Genomic DNA, 16,239 nt, shown 5'->3' with positions numbered 1-16,239 from the left:
AAAAAAAAGAAACCTTTTGCAGCCATCACATTTAAAAATCGGTAAACTTCAACATATTCCTGTTTTGGTTTTGGGTATAGATACACTGTGAAACATACTAGTTTGCAATATTACATCCTGAGATTGAGGGTCATTTAAAAAAATATTAGCATATCAGCAACCATAAGGATTTATCTTGCCAGCTGCACAAAAAAACTAGAAGGAAAAGTCCTGCTCAGAGCCGGAGTGTGCCTTTAAGTAAACATAAAGGCAGTCCACTAATAAAATACAGTGATTGGGGAGGCAGGTTACTATTTAATTGAGTTTTCTTCTGTTACTTCTTTTCCATGTGCTTGATCTCCATCTGTGATTCGAAGCTGTCTAGCCTGGCCACGTCTCAAAGGTGATGTAACCGTAAATGTAGAGCAGTCATAGATGCTATCTGCCGCCGGTCCCAGAGGCTGCCGCTTATACCCATCTAATTATTTCTTTTACAGGCCCCGCCAAGAGAGCACTACTTTAAGCCACACAGTTAATATGGAATTGGACGGATGACAATGATAGAATCAGATCCATCACATAGTCATTGCGTTCCGCAGATAAGAATGGTCGCTCCTCTGGGATGAGATACTTGCTCAGTTTGATTAAACGCAACAGCGGATGGGCAAAAAGAACATAGAGATTGGCACAGAAAACACGGAGTGGCTCAACTACATGGGCACAGCAAATCCTGTTTTCTTCTAATCTATCAAATAAATCTTGTTTTAACTTTTCAAAATCTCTTTCTGTCAAGTGATGAAAAACCTAGCTAAGCACAATTTGCAGCTAAAATAAGATGACCCCAGTGTAATTTTAAAATGTAGTCTACGAAACTTTCCATGAAATAACATCCTCATCCATGCCTCTCGATCACATATACTGGGATTGGAATCTTTGCACCTGTGTGTGGTCACTATTACTACTTTGCATGCCATAGCTAAGAGGGTCTGTACTAAGAGAAAAATGATATCCTGTGATGCTGGATGTGTAAAAGTTATATGGGTACAGACACATTGTCCTGGTGATGTTAACTGGCTTTGCATATTATCTGATTCCCCACCGAAACTCCATAAAGTATATTTCAAGACAGAATTAAAAGAAAACATATCAGAATAATTCTTCAATACATGCATATTTCCACATGTTGTGTCCCTTTCAACAAGCCATAAATACAGAAAACTACCTGCAGATGTGCCAGAAATAAAGTGTATTTTGGGCTTTGAATTCCAAAGCACATGGTGTCAGCCCTGCCTACTTTATTTATAAAGGATTACAAAGAACACAGACCTCTCCTCATCTCCTCCCTCCTTCTCATCTCTGTAACCCCTCCTTGTGCACAGGAAGTCGTCAGCTCACAAGATTTCTGGCAAAATTAATAGGCAGTGGCGTCACAAGGCTGATGCTGTCTGCACCGGGTGACAGCATCAGAGGGGGTGACACCAAAATGACTGAAAGTCATTTTGGTGTCACCCTCTCTGAAAAGTCAGGCAGCCCGACAGCTGCATGAGAGAGGCATACCTTATTCCGCCAGATAACTGTCCCCTCCTCTCTTTGCCAGCATCCATCACCAAGATGACTATTGGCAGTAAAGTGCACATGGCATCATTACGTGCATGCGTAATAACATTACATGCATACGTAAGGACGTGCGCATGGGTGACACCCGACGGCCACAACGGGTGACACCTGGCCTGGTGCTACCTCTGTCAATAGGTATTTTGTGCACTTATCAAACAAAACACTTTTTATTGCTTACATTTGCAAATACATCCCAAGGTACTATCTACATCCCAAGGTACTCAAGGAACTGAACAAGGAGATAATGAGACCATTGTTCCTCATTTTTAAGGAATCCGTAATGGCTGGTATAGTGCCAGGAGACTGGCGAAAGTCTAATGTGGTACCTATATTCAAAAAAGGGTCAAAATGCCAACCGGGGAACTATAGACCAGTTAGTCTAACATGCATAGTATGTAAACTGTTAGAAGGAATTATTAAGGATTACTTAGTGGAATTCGTCCGGGATCATGGCATAATAACTGATGTGCAGCACGGATTTAGGAAGGATCGTTTTTGCCAGACCAACCTGCTAACCTTTTACGAAGAGGTAAGTAGAGATCTGGATGGGGGGAGGCCGATGGACGTAGTATATCTGGACTTTTCCAAAGCATTTGATACGGTGCCACATAAACGCTTGTTATACAAGCTAAGGGCTATGGGCATAGATGAATTAGTGTGCACGTGGATAGAAAACTGGCTACAAGAACGTGCACAAAGAGTATCAGTAAATGGCACCTTTTCAGACTGGGCGGAGGTCATGAGTGGCGTGCCCCAGGGTTCTGTGCTGGGTCCCATGCTTTTTAACCTATTTATTAATGATATAGGGGAGGGAGTGAGAAGTCATGTCTCAGTGTTTGCTGATGATACTAAAATTGGGAGGGTAGTAGACACAGATTTAGACATTATAACATTACAGGAGGACCTGGATAAAATGGAGGAGTGGGCGACTGTATGGCAGATGAAGTTCAATGTCGAAAAATGTAATGTAATGCACCTTGGAGTTAAAAATAGGCAAATGGAGTATACACTTATGGGTGTGCCACTAGGCAAGTCGGAAACGGAGAAGGATTTGGGGGTCATTATAGACCGCAGATTGAATAACAGCTCGCAGTGCCAGGCTGCTGTGAACAAAGCAAGCAGAGTCCTGTCTTGCATTAAGAAGGGAATGTATTGCAGGGACAAGTCTATCATTTTGCCACTTTACAGATCACTGGTTCGGCCACATCTGGAGTATGCGGTCCAGTTTTGGTCACCGATACTCAGAAAAGATGTCCTTGAGCTGGAAAAAGTCCAGTGGAGGGCAACCAAACTCATTAAGGGGTTCAAGGACCTGAACTATAAAGCAAGGTTGTTAAAATTAAATATGTTCTCTTTGGAGGTTAGGAGATTAAGGGGGGACATGATTTTCCTGTATAAACTATTCAAGGGCGACAGCAACATTATGAACAAACTGTTTATGATCAGCACCGTAACAAAGACCAGAGGGCACCACCAAAAATTGGTGGAAAAAAAATTTCGACACACAGGGCGAAAGGGGTTCTTCACAGTTAGAGCAGTTAAGGTCTGGAACTCGCTGCCGCAGGAAGTAATTTCAGCTAAGTGTGGAATCATTCAAGAAACTACTGGACGAGTTCCTCGGAGACCATAATATACAGGGGTACAGGTACGCCTAAGAGCAAAATCATACATGGACAAATACACACTCACACACCAACTCAAACATAAATGCACACACACAATAGGTTGGACTTGATGGACTATGTAACTATGTAACTATGTGAAGCCACACTGCCGGGTCCAGGCACCTCTGCTAAGTGGCAGTGGCTTTACATGTACTTGCAAATGTACAGTATGTGACAAAGCATTTGCCAATACATGTAGAGCAATTGGCTGTGAAAACCTGGCAGGGATTTTAACTCTTCCCCACTCTATCCAAACTTTAAAAAAAAAAAAAAAGGTTTTGGGTTGTCAAAAACCTATTCATCATTTCACCTATAGATAATTAATTAAATGAGTTGGTAAAAAAAAAATTATAATGAGTGCTTATTGAAATTCTGGAGTCACATGTGCAATTCAAAAGCTTTAGAAAAATACATAGAGCTGACATACAGTGGGTTCATCTTTCCACATCTAATCAGTTCATCTTTTTTTTTTTTTTATAATGGTGCTACAGCCATGTGTAACCACTATCATAGCGCCACCTGGTGGAAGCAACTTAACAGTTCAGAATTTTCATCTTGAGTACATTAGGGTTTTTGCATCGCTCAATTAGAAAAATTTAATAATTAAACATATGAGAAGTACTCTGCTCCGCAATCATTTTAAACGAGCTCAGAGAAAAACATAATTGTACACTACGGTATAACTTTAATCTGCAAATCTGGTTGTATGCAATTTGAAAGCACCAAAGCAGTGGCATACAGGTTTAACATATATTTCCAAATTTACTCACGTCAGATTTCTGTTTTTATCTATAAGGCTTTACACAAGCTCTGTTTTGCTGTTTGCAAAACTGTCTACTGGGGAATTTTTGTTATTGCACTTGTAGTGATATGTCTTGCCTACATGCACTTCTATTTTGATTTCTATATGAAATATAAAAACAGGATGGGATAGTAAGTAACATTATTATCGATATATGGATCATGGGAATATTAAATGCTATATATGGACCATGAGAATATCAGATACAGTATTTTTATGTTATGACGGTGATAATGAAGGCAATAATAATTAACGTGTATGTATAACCAAACATTTTTTTGTTTTTGTTTTGGATAGAGTAGAAAAGGGTTAAATCCCCTAATGTGATTTTTTTTGCTGAGTGTGTACTATTGGAGAAACAGAGTAAAAGAGTACTATGCATTTTATTTAAATCACATAATTGTTGGACCACACAGAAAGCCTTCTCATTCTATGAATCTGTGTTCTGGAAAACGACTGTAAAGTAGGGTTGCACAGATACCAAGTACAGTACTCGGTACAAGTACGAGTACATGTACCAATACTTTTGAGCTCCAAGACTGCACTAGAGAAAAATTCAAAAGTTAGGAGGAAGTTGTCATTTGTAAGAAGCACACGGAGCTCCTGGGATTTGTACATCTCTGTTTTAATGTACGATTTTGTTTTTATAAATATAAATAAAGGGATGCACAGATACCAGTTTTGCGAGTACAAGTTCTGGTACTTGCCGAGTACTCACAAGTCCGAGTACTGATACATATTTTTTATTGTCATTTGACAGTTTTTCAAAAACAATACAGACTACTGATTTCAGGACAGTGGTGGAGCGCCAGAGCCAGGTCCCAGCTGCAACTGCTGCATCCCTGGTAGTTCTCATGAAAATGCCAAGTATCTGCACTGGTACTCGAAAAGTATCTGTGCATCCCTACTGTAAAGCATCATTGAGCCAACAATGGCTGTTCCCCCTTCGTGTGATCTAAAGAGTGGAAACATGTTGGTCATGAAAGTGGATCCCGCCACTCTCTGAAAAAGCAACCAAGAGGTTCTTCTAAAGTGCCTCTTCCAAGTGGCACATTTTGTGCTCCATCTGGAATAGCATAATTAAATCTGCCAATTTACCTTTGAATCAGGGATTCAAAGGGTGGGCAATCAGCAATCGTTAATTTCCCTCTTGGACAAAGTTCTTGGGTCCTCGTGAAGGCACTTCAGCATGAATGAGCAACAGAGACCCAAGTCTTCGGACAACATTGTCCTCAATGATTTCACCCCTCTACATACAACTCCTGGGTTTTGGTAGGTATATCAAATCTACCCCTTGCAGCCTGCCCCATGTCCTCTTCTTCCTCCTCACCACCAGCACCCTAACCCTCCTTCTCATATGTCTCCTTTGCTTGTTCTTGTCTCTGCCTCACAGGGATAGAGTCAGTTGTAAAATGACTGTTGCCCTGAGATACCAAGAGGTCCTCCTCTTCCTCGTGCTGTTGTGCCTCCTTGTATGTATTTTACATCATGCAGTGTGTGCTCCAGCGAGAACATAAGAGGGATTGTGTCGCTAATCCCCGCCTGGTCACAGCTCACCATTCTGGTTGCCTTTTCTATTGATGACAAAATGGTACATACGTCCTGATTTGGGAGCCACTGATGTGGTGAAATGAACCTTAGATCCCCAGAGCCTGGCCTCATCACATACTTGCACAAATACTCGCTGACGGCCCGCTGATGCAGGTGCAGCTGCTGCATCATGGCCAACGTTGAGTTCCATCTCGTGGGTATATTGCATAGAAGGTGGCTGACAGGTAACTTGTGTTGAATTTTAGCGAGATAAACATTCTCTGAGTATGAGCATCTAAAGTGGCTTTACACAAATTCTGCCTTGCTGCAGGACATCCTGGAAGCTGGTGTACCTAGCTAGGCACTGCTGCACAACTTGTTTCAGGATAAGTGTCAGACAAGGCATGTGTGTGAACTTTAACTGGAAAGACAGCAGACAGCAGGTTGGTGCAATTGCTACGCGTGATCTTGTCTGCCACAAGATGGCACGGGGTCAGCCACCTCTCAGCCTGCCCCTGAGGAGCTGATAGAACCTCTGGCCCTCTGTGGCTCCTGTTCTCCAGACACACCAACTGCAAATAAGTGTGGCACTTTTTTGTCAGGGCCATTAGGTTAACTCTTGGACAATTAGAGGGACTGGTGGTTCCTTGGAGTCACCAAATCAGGCTATTGAGGAGAAAGGGGGGAGAGGTGTCTAAACATTTCTAAAGTGCTTGTTGTGTAGATCCAGTAGGGCATATACAATTATGTTATTCAGATAGCACTGTGCACCAGGTACATTGCTGGGGATTGAAACTATCATTCTTTGAAAACAACTGGGTGCTAAAGCTAGTTTATAAGGTAAATACTTGAAACAGAACAAGCCATCATAAGTAATAAATGTAGTGAGGTCCCTACATTCCTTATCCAGCAAAACCTAATGATTTGCACTTTGAAGATGCAGGGTAGAAAATGTAGCTTCTATGAGTTCTTAAAATATGTTCTCAATATGTGGCAAGAGATTAATATTAAAAACAACAGTGTTATTCGGTTTACAAAGGCAGTGGCGGATCCAGGGGGGAGGCAACAGGGCAATTGCCCTCCCCCCCCCCAGATAGAGCCGCTCCCACCCGCGGTACAAGTGACAGGAGTACATCCCCGCACACGGCCAGGACATACAGCTGTCACAGAGTTAACTGCGGTTCAGTGTAAAAACCGGCATAGTACAGGTAATATGCCGTTTTTTTTACACTGAACCGCAGTTAACTCTGACTATGACAGCTTGACAGCTGTATGTCCCGGCCGTGTGTGAGGACTGCCATCAGGGGTGTACGGCCAGTAATAAGTACGGGGCGGTTGGTGAGGCCGGGCTCCAACCAAGCCGTTTTTAAATAATGACAGTTCAGATGGTACGGTCCCCCCCCTCCCCTGAAAGTTGGTATCTTCCTGAGTGCGTGCAGGATGTTTTTTTTCTAGGGGCGGAGCTTTCGTTTGCCGGGCTGAAGGAGCGGAGCATAGCTAATTAAGGTAAGTCTTCTCAAGCCGACTCCTGGATGTGTGTATAGACTGAGACACTGACCGACGCCAGGGGGGGGTTATTGTGGGCACAGACACCCACCGCCTGACGCCGGGGGGCAATTCGTGCTGTTGGTAGAGGCATCGACCCACGCCGGGGGGCAGGGGGGGGGGTTTCAGAGGACAGCAATAAAGTCTACCATTACAATGACACATGAGAAGCATTATCTCCCATGTACACAAGCAGCTATTTTTGGTGCTTATTGATTAAAAAAAAATTTTCAGCTTGTGTCAAATCAATGTAAACTTGTAAAACTGAACGTCATGCCACTATTAGGGCCCCTAGTGACCTCAGCACTGCGTCACATTACTGACCTCCGCACTGCGTCACATTGCTGACCTCCGCACGGCGTCACATTACTGACCACCACACTCTGCGTCACATTACTGACCTCCACACTCTGCGTCACATTACTGACCTCCGCACTGCGTCACATTACTGACCTCCACACTCTGCGTCACATTACTGACCTCCGCACTGCGTCACATTACTGACCTCAGCACTCTGCGTTTATTATTATCGCTCCCTCCGCCCCTCTGCTGGGTCCAGTCGGCCGCACCGAACAATCGGGACCCAAAGCAGAGGCTGCACTGTAGTCAGGCAAATTAGGCGGCCGTCTCGGCCCACGCTGGGGTTTTGCAGCTGCCTAATTTGTGTGAGTACAGACCAAGACTGGCAGCGGCGGAAATATCCCAGAAGGAGAGGCTAGGTGAGTGCGTTGTACCCCGGGGGAGAGGGGGAGAGCAGGGGGGCAGGGACACATAGGCAGTGAGAGAGGAAAGGGGTGGCACAGTAGCAGTGGAAGAGCCAGGTGGGGAGGGCTTATTTTCTGGCAGTGCCCCTCCCGAGACTTAGACTCTGGATCTGCCCCTGTACAAAGGTAACACGCAATTTAATACAATTTTTTCACCACAATAATTTATATCCATTTAGATGCAAAACTTTTTTCAATCGCATCTTGTTCTTGTAATTTCTTAAGTTCTTGGGAAGCAACTTCACTTACAGAGGAACATAAATATCTCAATATCAGACACACTGGTTTTATATCTGATTACAGTTTAATTTTTTGTTTGCAAAGCCCAGTGAGGTGTCTCTGCGTGGTGAAACTTTGGAAATTGGTAGCATTGGGGCAACTGGAGCTGTTGTGATAAGACCATCCATTATTATTATTAATATTATTATACAGGATTTGTATAGCGCTAACAGTTTGTGCAGCGCTTTACAATATAGGGAAGACATTACATTCACAATACAATTCAAGACAAGATGGTAAGGAGGGCCCTGTCCGTGAGGGCTTACAATCTAAAAGGGAGGGGAAAGTGGTACAGGTAACTGTAGATTTAGTGCAGATTGCAGATTTAGATTGTAGATTTAGTGTAGATGGTAGATTTAGTGTAGATTTAGTGAAGATTGAAGATTTAGTACAGCAAAAAGATCCTAGGCGATTATAGTGGTATATTTTTTTTATAATGTGGAACGGTTGATTTCAGCCATACATCGGCTGCCTACGGTCAGCCGAACATGTTCTACATGTTCGTTCAGCTGAGCCGAAGTGCAGAAGGAGTTTGACTGGATCTGGATTGGCTGAGTTAAAGCTCCGGCAGCTCACTCGCTGCTGTTCGCCCCTATTCTCATAGTGGCTGAACGGCAGTGAGTGAATAGCCGAATGCCACCGAGCGGCATTCGACTCGCTATTCTGCTTGCTACCTCCATAGTAGCGAGCAGAATATAAAAAAATGAAAATAAATGAAAAAAACATTTTTTAAAATTACTTTAAAAATGTAAAAAAAATAGGGAAATTAAAAAAAATTAGGAAAACCCTGCACTGCCACTTGCTTTGTTATGGAGACTACAAGTAGGCATGCTGACACAAATTAGAAATGTCATGGTCCTTTGTTGTCACTAACAACCAATACAGAGCAATAATGAGTAGCCATAGCTGGCTTTCCTATTGAGAAGAAGTAGCTCAAAAGGACAGAAAGAGATCAACAGTGCTGAGATGCAAAAAATTTGAATAAAGTATTTTAAGGGCAACCTAGCAGTTGTTTATGATATCTCAAGCCTCAGCAATCTAAATGTCATCTATTTGGGGTTTAGGTCTACTTTAGAAATTTGACATATCAAATGTCAACCTGTATTTTGGTAAAGGTCAGGTCAGTAAACTGAAACCTGGACTCAACAGCATTTGGATTTTCCATCTTATTTATGAAAAAATACAGCAAAATATTTAGACACCTCATACAGCAGAAGGAAGAATTAGGTGCAATAACATAAGTGGACAGTGCTGGAAACTTCAGAAGAATATAGGAGGTCAATGCATGCTTTAGCATACAGTGTATACCCATGACCAACATACCAGTTTTGGGTGGGTTGATCCTTTAAAAACGGTTTCTACATTTGCACAGTATAATCTACATTGCTGCCTCAGTTGTGTACCATAAGGGAAATTATCTATTTTCTACTCAGAGGCAAAAAGCCTGGGACCATGCACTGTATGCTACTGATTGCAGATTCTCTCATTTCTATGCCAATCTGTTAAGACAACACAGAATTTCTGGTCTGTTGGATATGTGATGTATCCTATCAGCAGTCTTTTTTTGCTTCACCTCTGTTCGTATGGCTCTGTATGTGTCTGAAGACTGCAAAGCCTGCAAGGTTATGCAGAATAATAAAAAAAATAATCACGTTCTATGCAGTCTTATGCTGCCCAAATATAACAGCTCCAGAATATACTAAATACAGAAAATTGCAAGGAATGTCTGTACATGACAGCAGCATCCACAAATCAAGTTAGCAATAATATTAAAGTGGAATGTATAGTTAAAAGAAGAGCTGCTATTTCGACACACAGGGCGAAAGGGGTTCTTCACAGTTAGAGCGGTTAAGGTCTGAAACTCGCTGCCGCAGGAAGTAATTTCAGGTAAAAGTGTGGAATCATTCAAGAAACTACTGGACGAGTTCCTCGGAGACCATAATATACAGGGGTACAGGTACGCCTAAGAGCAAAATCATACATGGACAAATACACACTCACACACCAACTCAAACATAAATGCACATACACAATAGGTTGGACTTGATGGACTTATGTCTTTATTCAACCTCAAATACTATGTAACTGTTGGCGGACCATTCTTTTTTTTTTTTAACAGAAATGCTTCCCATGTGCATTTAATGTATTTGATGCATGTTATGTACCTATTAAAGCCTCCCTTGTTTAGACATCCAGAAGCCCTAAGGCCCCTTTCACATTGGGCTGTTCAGGAGAGGATCCCTCAACAGATCCTCCCCTGATCAGAGTGGCGCAGATCAGATGTCACCTCTGTGACATCCGTGTCCATACAGTTTTTTCCTCCATCTTGCGAATGAGGAAAAAACTGAAAGTGCCGGACCCCATGCAAGTCTATGGGGAATCTGATGTAAACTGACATGTGTCCATTTACATCAGATTACCTCCTGCTTTACTGGACCGAGCCGGAGCCGACCAGGTTTAAATGGACGCCCGTCCTTTTAAACCCGGCTGCTCGTAGACTTGCATAGAGCGTCTGATAGGGTCCACCTGAAAAACTGACAGGCGGACCTGTTCAGACGCTCATGTGAAAGGGGCCAAGACTGTTGCTGGGTGCCACCATCTTGAATGTGATGTTAGCTGCCCCAGCCAACTCCTGTGGCTCTTGTATTTCCCTGGCAGCTACATAATCTTATGTAGGGAGATGAGAGGAGGAGTGGAGACGCTGGGCTAGCACAGACAGTGATTATACCAGGGGTAGGCAACCTCGGCATGCCAGGTGTAGGTAATCTACAAATCCCATCATGCCCTTGCCTCTGGGAGCCATTTATGTGGCTGTTAGAATCTTGCAGTAACTCATGGGACTTGAAGGTTAACCACAGCTGGAGTGCTGAGGTTGCCTTCAACTCCCAAAAGAGGAGAGGATCAAAGTTTCTAGTTCAAAGTCACTTTTATGGGAAGGAAATCTGCAGTAATCATTTAAAATATTTTTTTCTGTGCATTTTTCTGCAATTGTTTTAAGTTGGTGATAGGATCTCTTTGGAAAAACCTATTAGGACAGAATATATATCTGTGTGGAGATGGTTCTCTTGGTTCATCAAAAGGTGGTCCTCATGATCCACCAAGAGGTCAGAACAGCTGGTATTGATGGTTTCCTTTGATGTTGTAGCCTTCAAGGCTGTTACTGTCCTGGGACCAGCATGTGGGAATGGCTGTCATAGGTCAGTGACTCACTAGGTAGGAAAACAAAGATAAAGATGACAGCTCGGTACCTGCTCCTTGAAAAAAACAAGTGATCAGTCCAAGCTCTGTGCTTTCCACCTTGGCAGGTTTCTTTGAATGCAATTAAAATACAAGGTCTGCTGTAATAACCTACCTGGACTTGCATGATTTGTATGCTCTACGCTGAAGGACAAAACTTGTAAACTAGTTGACAGGCTAACATTTCCTCGAAGAACTGTGAGTTACTCTGCCTGCAAACATGATTACGCTATTAATCCTCTCTGGGGCAGGGATTCAAATGAGAGCGTTGGATGCCATGAATTATGTAGGGTGTATTGATTGTGAGTGTGCTGCTGATGAAAAAGGCAAGATGAAAGGGTATAAGGTGGCGGGACATGACTTTAACAGTGCATTCTTTAATGTGGAACTCACAGTGCAGTGGAGTATGTGTATAGCACGTCCAATGCCTAGACGAGCAAGATTCATCTTTGATGAGCAGAGAAACTGGGAATAATGGGAAAGGATCACTGCAAGTTATCAAAGAAAAACAATGTGTCTGGGGTATTCTCTTCACACTTCTTGGTCAATTTTTTTTTTTTTGCCGCATGCTATATCTGGTGTTTTTCACAGATAGAATTGGAAGCCTCAGACCTTCAACTCTCTCGCTGCTTTAGTGAGGTATAAACATATGTTACAGAATAGTGAAACACGATGATTATAAACACCTTTATACTTATATTAACTCTCAGAGAAAAATACGCGGGCTGCCATTGATGAGTTATAGCTGCTTAGAATTCTTATGTTATAAGAAAACATTTAGAAATGTTAATTGTGCCTCAGCAGTACTCTAAAGAATTTCCTTTTTATCTGGAATTTCTATTGAAAAATAACAGTCTACTTCCTGTGCCTATAGTCCCATCGCTTTATACATAGGTGTGAGATCATCTAAGGCACTGCAGACTCTGAGTACGAGTCTCACCAGATTTGAAGAAAGATTTACAGGGTTATTCACAAAAGGGTGAAGAGTTTGGAGAAGGCAGGAGAAGTGAACAATCAAGGCCAAAATAACTTTCTGCAATTCAGCTCACTTTCCAGTTCAGCTATGTTGTCCTAGATTGTTCACTTCTCCTGCTTTCCCCAAACTCTTCACCCTTTAGTGAATAACCCTGTTAATATTGTCACTACTGTGCTCCTCAATGTTCTCCTTGCTGGGGAGGAAGCTGTACATAAGAACCTACAGTGCAATGTTCTCAAGCACTCATGGGTTTAACCAATCATTTTTTGCACATCAATTCTTTGTTGTCCACATAACTGATGGCATGGCAGAAGTGTCATGTACATATATTGTGCTAAAAGAAATACCCCCTCTCGCATCTCAAGTTAGTAGGTATGGGATCACCCCGATTAATTAATTCATTTGGTGGATTTGTGCTTCATTTACCTCTCATGCTGCTTCTTGGTTATACCTCCACTAGTCATCAGATCATCAGTCATAAAGAGGCAGCTCTGACACAAGGAAGCAAGGTCCTGCTCCTCTACCAAGATGACCACCTCCATACAGAGACATGACAAGCATGGTATATGAGTAATGGGAAAAGGGTCAGCTGCAGGAAGCCCATAGGCAACACTAGTGACTAACCCTTTTCCCTCACTGGCCGAAAAGTATGCGGGCGGTGAAGTCAATATTAATAAATTAACATATGCACTGGAAAGATTATGGAGGCTGTTCCATTAATGAAAATAGTAATTGCCTGACTGTCAGACTGACATTAGCTTTACTGTTGTCAGAGTCACTGATCTAAAACAAAAATGTAGCCATTGAAGACTGAGTAGAAGCATGAAAGCCTGTACTGAGAAAGTATGGACGCTGTTATTGATGATCTTCATTTCTAAAAATATTAGATGGCTTACTGTCATACTAATCCAACATCTTAAATTCTTATTTAGTTACTGACATGTACAATTTATACAGATTAGGACTTAGACCCCTTTCTTGGACTACATGCTTGTTCCAGCTCATTAATTTAGGGTTTCATTCATAAAAGTTTGGAATTTCCTATACTCATCATCGCCATCAAGGGGTGTTAGCATCGTGTGAATGGCACCTGCCCAGGTATACGCCTGGTGGGACTTTTATAAATGAACCTCTCAGTACTGAAGTAACTGCATGACAGCTATGCAGCCAGCATTTTCAGAACGTCAGCAGTGGCAGACTTTGTATTTCTCTCAGTACGGGTTTCCTTGCAGTTAGAACAGGTCACTTATTTTGAAGCCACTGGATTGCAATGACATCTGAGAAAATAGTATTTTTAAAAGGAAGGGTCAGTAGCACAGGCGTGCACAGGCGGTGTGTCTGGTGTGCCTGGGCACACCCTACTCACCACAAGCTCAACACTGAAACCGCAACAGTGCATGCTATGTTTTTAGTCGCCGAGCTGGTGGAGAGATCACAAAGATCTCTCTGTTACCGGCTCAACAATACACAGCGCAGTAGCACTTACCACTTGCATTCCTCACATAACAGCCGCAGTCCTTGGGGCCTGGGTTGCTGTGAGGGAGCGTGGCTGCAGCTTCCCATCCAATCAGGAAGCCACCTGCCAGGCTCCCTGCTTCATTACTGCTGTAAGTGGAAAAGGACAAGGCAATCCGGGATGCCTCAGGTCTGTGTATGTATATGATATACCATCTTTAGTTTTCTCAGTACTTATTTCTGATGGCTAAATGGGATATCCTTACTGGCCCACAGTAGTATGATGTGACTGATTGTAATGTGGATAGTTGTAAAATATTTTTTAATAATAAGTAGTACATTTTTTAGCAATGAGTAGCTGTAATGGGGTCAGTTCACTAAGCTGACTAAGTAGGGATGTTAGGGTTTTCAAATAAAATTGCATGAACAAAATGACACTTTAACACTTTGAGTCAAGAGACAACACTTGAAAAATGTAATAAAATGTTTAATTATTTGATTGATTCATTGATTGATTGGCTGATTGAGTTAAGTTGATTCTCTAACCCTCACCATAAATGAGCCTGCTTCTGAACTCAGAATATGTTTCTTTCTGCTTGCATGCTAATGGCTGGGTAGACTGAGCCAGACATTTTACGGAACAGTATTAGTTCATATATTTTGGAGTTTAAACAGCTGCCAGGAAGTGGAGAAACAGTAATAATTGTGTAGTATTGATCTTATCTCTCACTAGTAGTTAAAGTATATCTAAAGTCAAAACCTTTTTCTAGTCTTAGACAGATTGTGGAAGAGATAGAACAGTTTTTTTAAAACTGTATGGAGGGAATTTATAAAAACTTTAGCAGACAGAATCGGGAGCAGTTGCCCATGGCAACCATTTGGCTTCTCTCTTCAGTTTAGATTTGAAAATTAAAAGGAAAAGTTGATTGTTTGCCATGCACAGCTGCTCCAGATTCTGTCTACTCCAGTTTTGATAAATACCCCTCTATGTGTCTGCGTTGGGGGGAGATTTATCTTCTTTATCTGTCCTGGTGACCATTAACACTGAATCATTGATTATACAGCAATGGAGAATGGCAACCAGCTATAGAGGACTACAAATCTCAGCAATCCATGATTATTCAGCAATAGAGAATGGCAACCAGCAATAGAGGACTACAGATCTCATCAATTCATCATTATACAGCAATTATACAGGGCTGTGTGCGGTCTCACCGGGGCTACGTTTGGGTCTCACCAGGGCTGCGTGTGGGTCTCAGTAGGGCTGCGTGCGGATCTCACCAGGGCTGCGTGCAGGTCTCACCAGGGCTGCGTGCAGGTCTCACCAGGGCTGCGTTTGGGTCTCACCAGGGCTGCGTTTGGGTCTCACCAGGGCAGCATGCAAGTCTCACCAGGGCTGCATGCAGGTCTCACCCGGGCTTCGTGCAGACGTAACCAGGGCTGCGTTTGGGTCTGACCAGTGCTGTGTTTGGGTTTCATTAGGGCTGCATGCAGATCTCTCCAGGGCTGTGTGCAGATCTCACCAGGGCTGCATGTGGGCTCTGCGGGTGGGTGCTGGGCTCTCCAGGGCTGAATGGGTGGTTCCTGGGCTCCAGAGTTGTACGGAAGGTGTTGGGCTGTCCAGTGCTGTGGACGCCGGGGAAAGAGGAGATGTGCGGTCAGACTGGCTCTGTCAAAGACAGTTACAGCGAGGTCCCCAGCAGGCTGCCTGAGCCCAGCAAAAGTGGGATCTCAGGCAGCCGAACTTGTTTAAAAATTTTAAAGGGCTGGTATCAGCCTTTAGTATTTGGACATTTTCATGAGTACAAGTACTCAAGAAAATGCCCAGTATCGGCCATCCCTACTTTAGATATACTTTAATGATATGGCCTCAACTGACTTTTATAGCAGTACAACATAACTGACACATGTAGGTCAGGCAGAACTTCCAGATTCAAAGAGGGCTGATTCTAAGGATATATAACAATACAAAAAAGTTCCCATTCTGCAATTCCTATTATATCTCTCTTTAGTTGCAAATAATTAAAGATGAACTATTACTTAAATATTAGCTATTTTTTGTGGTTCCCTGTCTAGTGTTAAAAAAAAAAATTCCTCTCACTGTAAAGAATGTAAAGAAAAGCATATCATTATGCCTGGAGGGGGCTCCAGATTGGGAGGAGGGAGATTGGCTAGTGGGGAATGAGCCTGGATTTGGTATAGATAGACAAGAAATAGATTACAATATAGTCGGTTTAGCATTGTGGCAGCTCTGAAAACAGGGTCATATCAGCTGGATTTCCCCTATTTGTATCTTTATACACTGGATCTTTTTTTTCTAGTGCTCTTAGTCAGAGATGTCCCTAGCCTTTTCACCACCTCAGGGGGGGGGGGGGGGCTGGGGAGGAACTG

This window comes from Nanorana parkeri, unplaced genomic scaffold (assembly GCF_000935625.1).
Source record: "Nanorana parkeri isolate BGI_ZX_2015 unplaced genomic scaffold, ASM93562v1 scaffold403, whole genome shotgun sequence".
In the NCBI taxonomy this organism is placed as follows: Eukaryota; Metazoa; Chordata; class Amphibia; order Anura; family Dicroglossidae; genus Nanorana; species Nanorana parkeri.
This window is presented reverse-complemented; position numbering follows the sequence as displayed.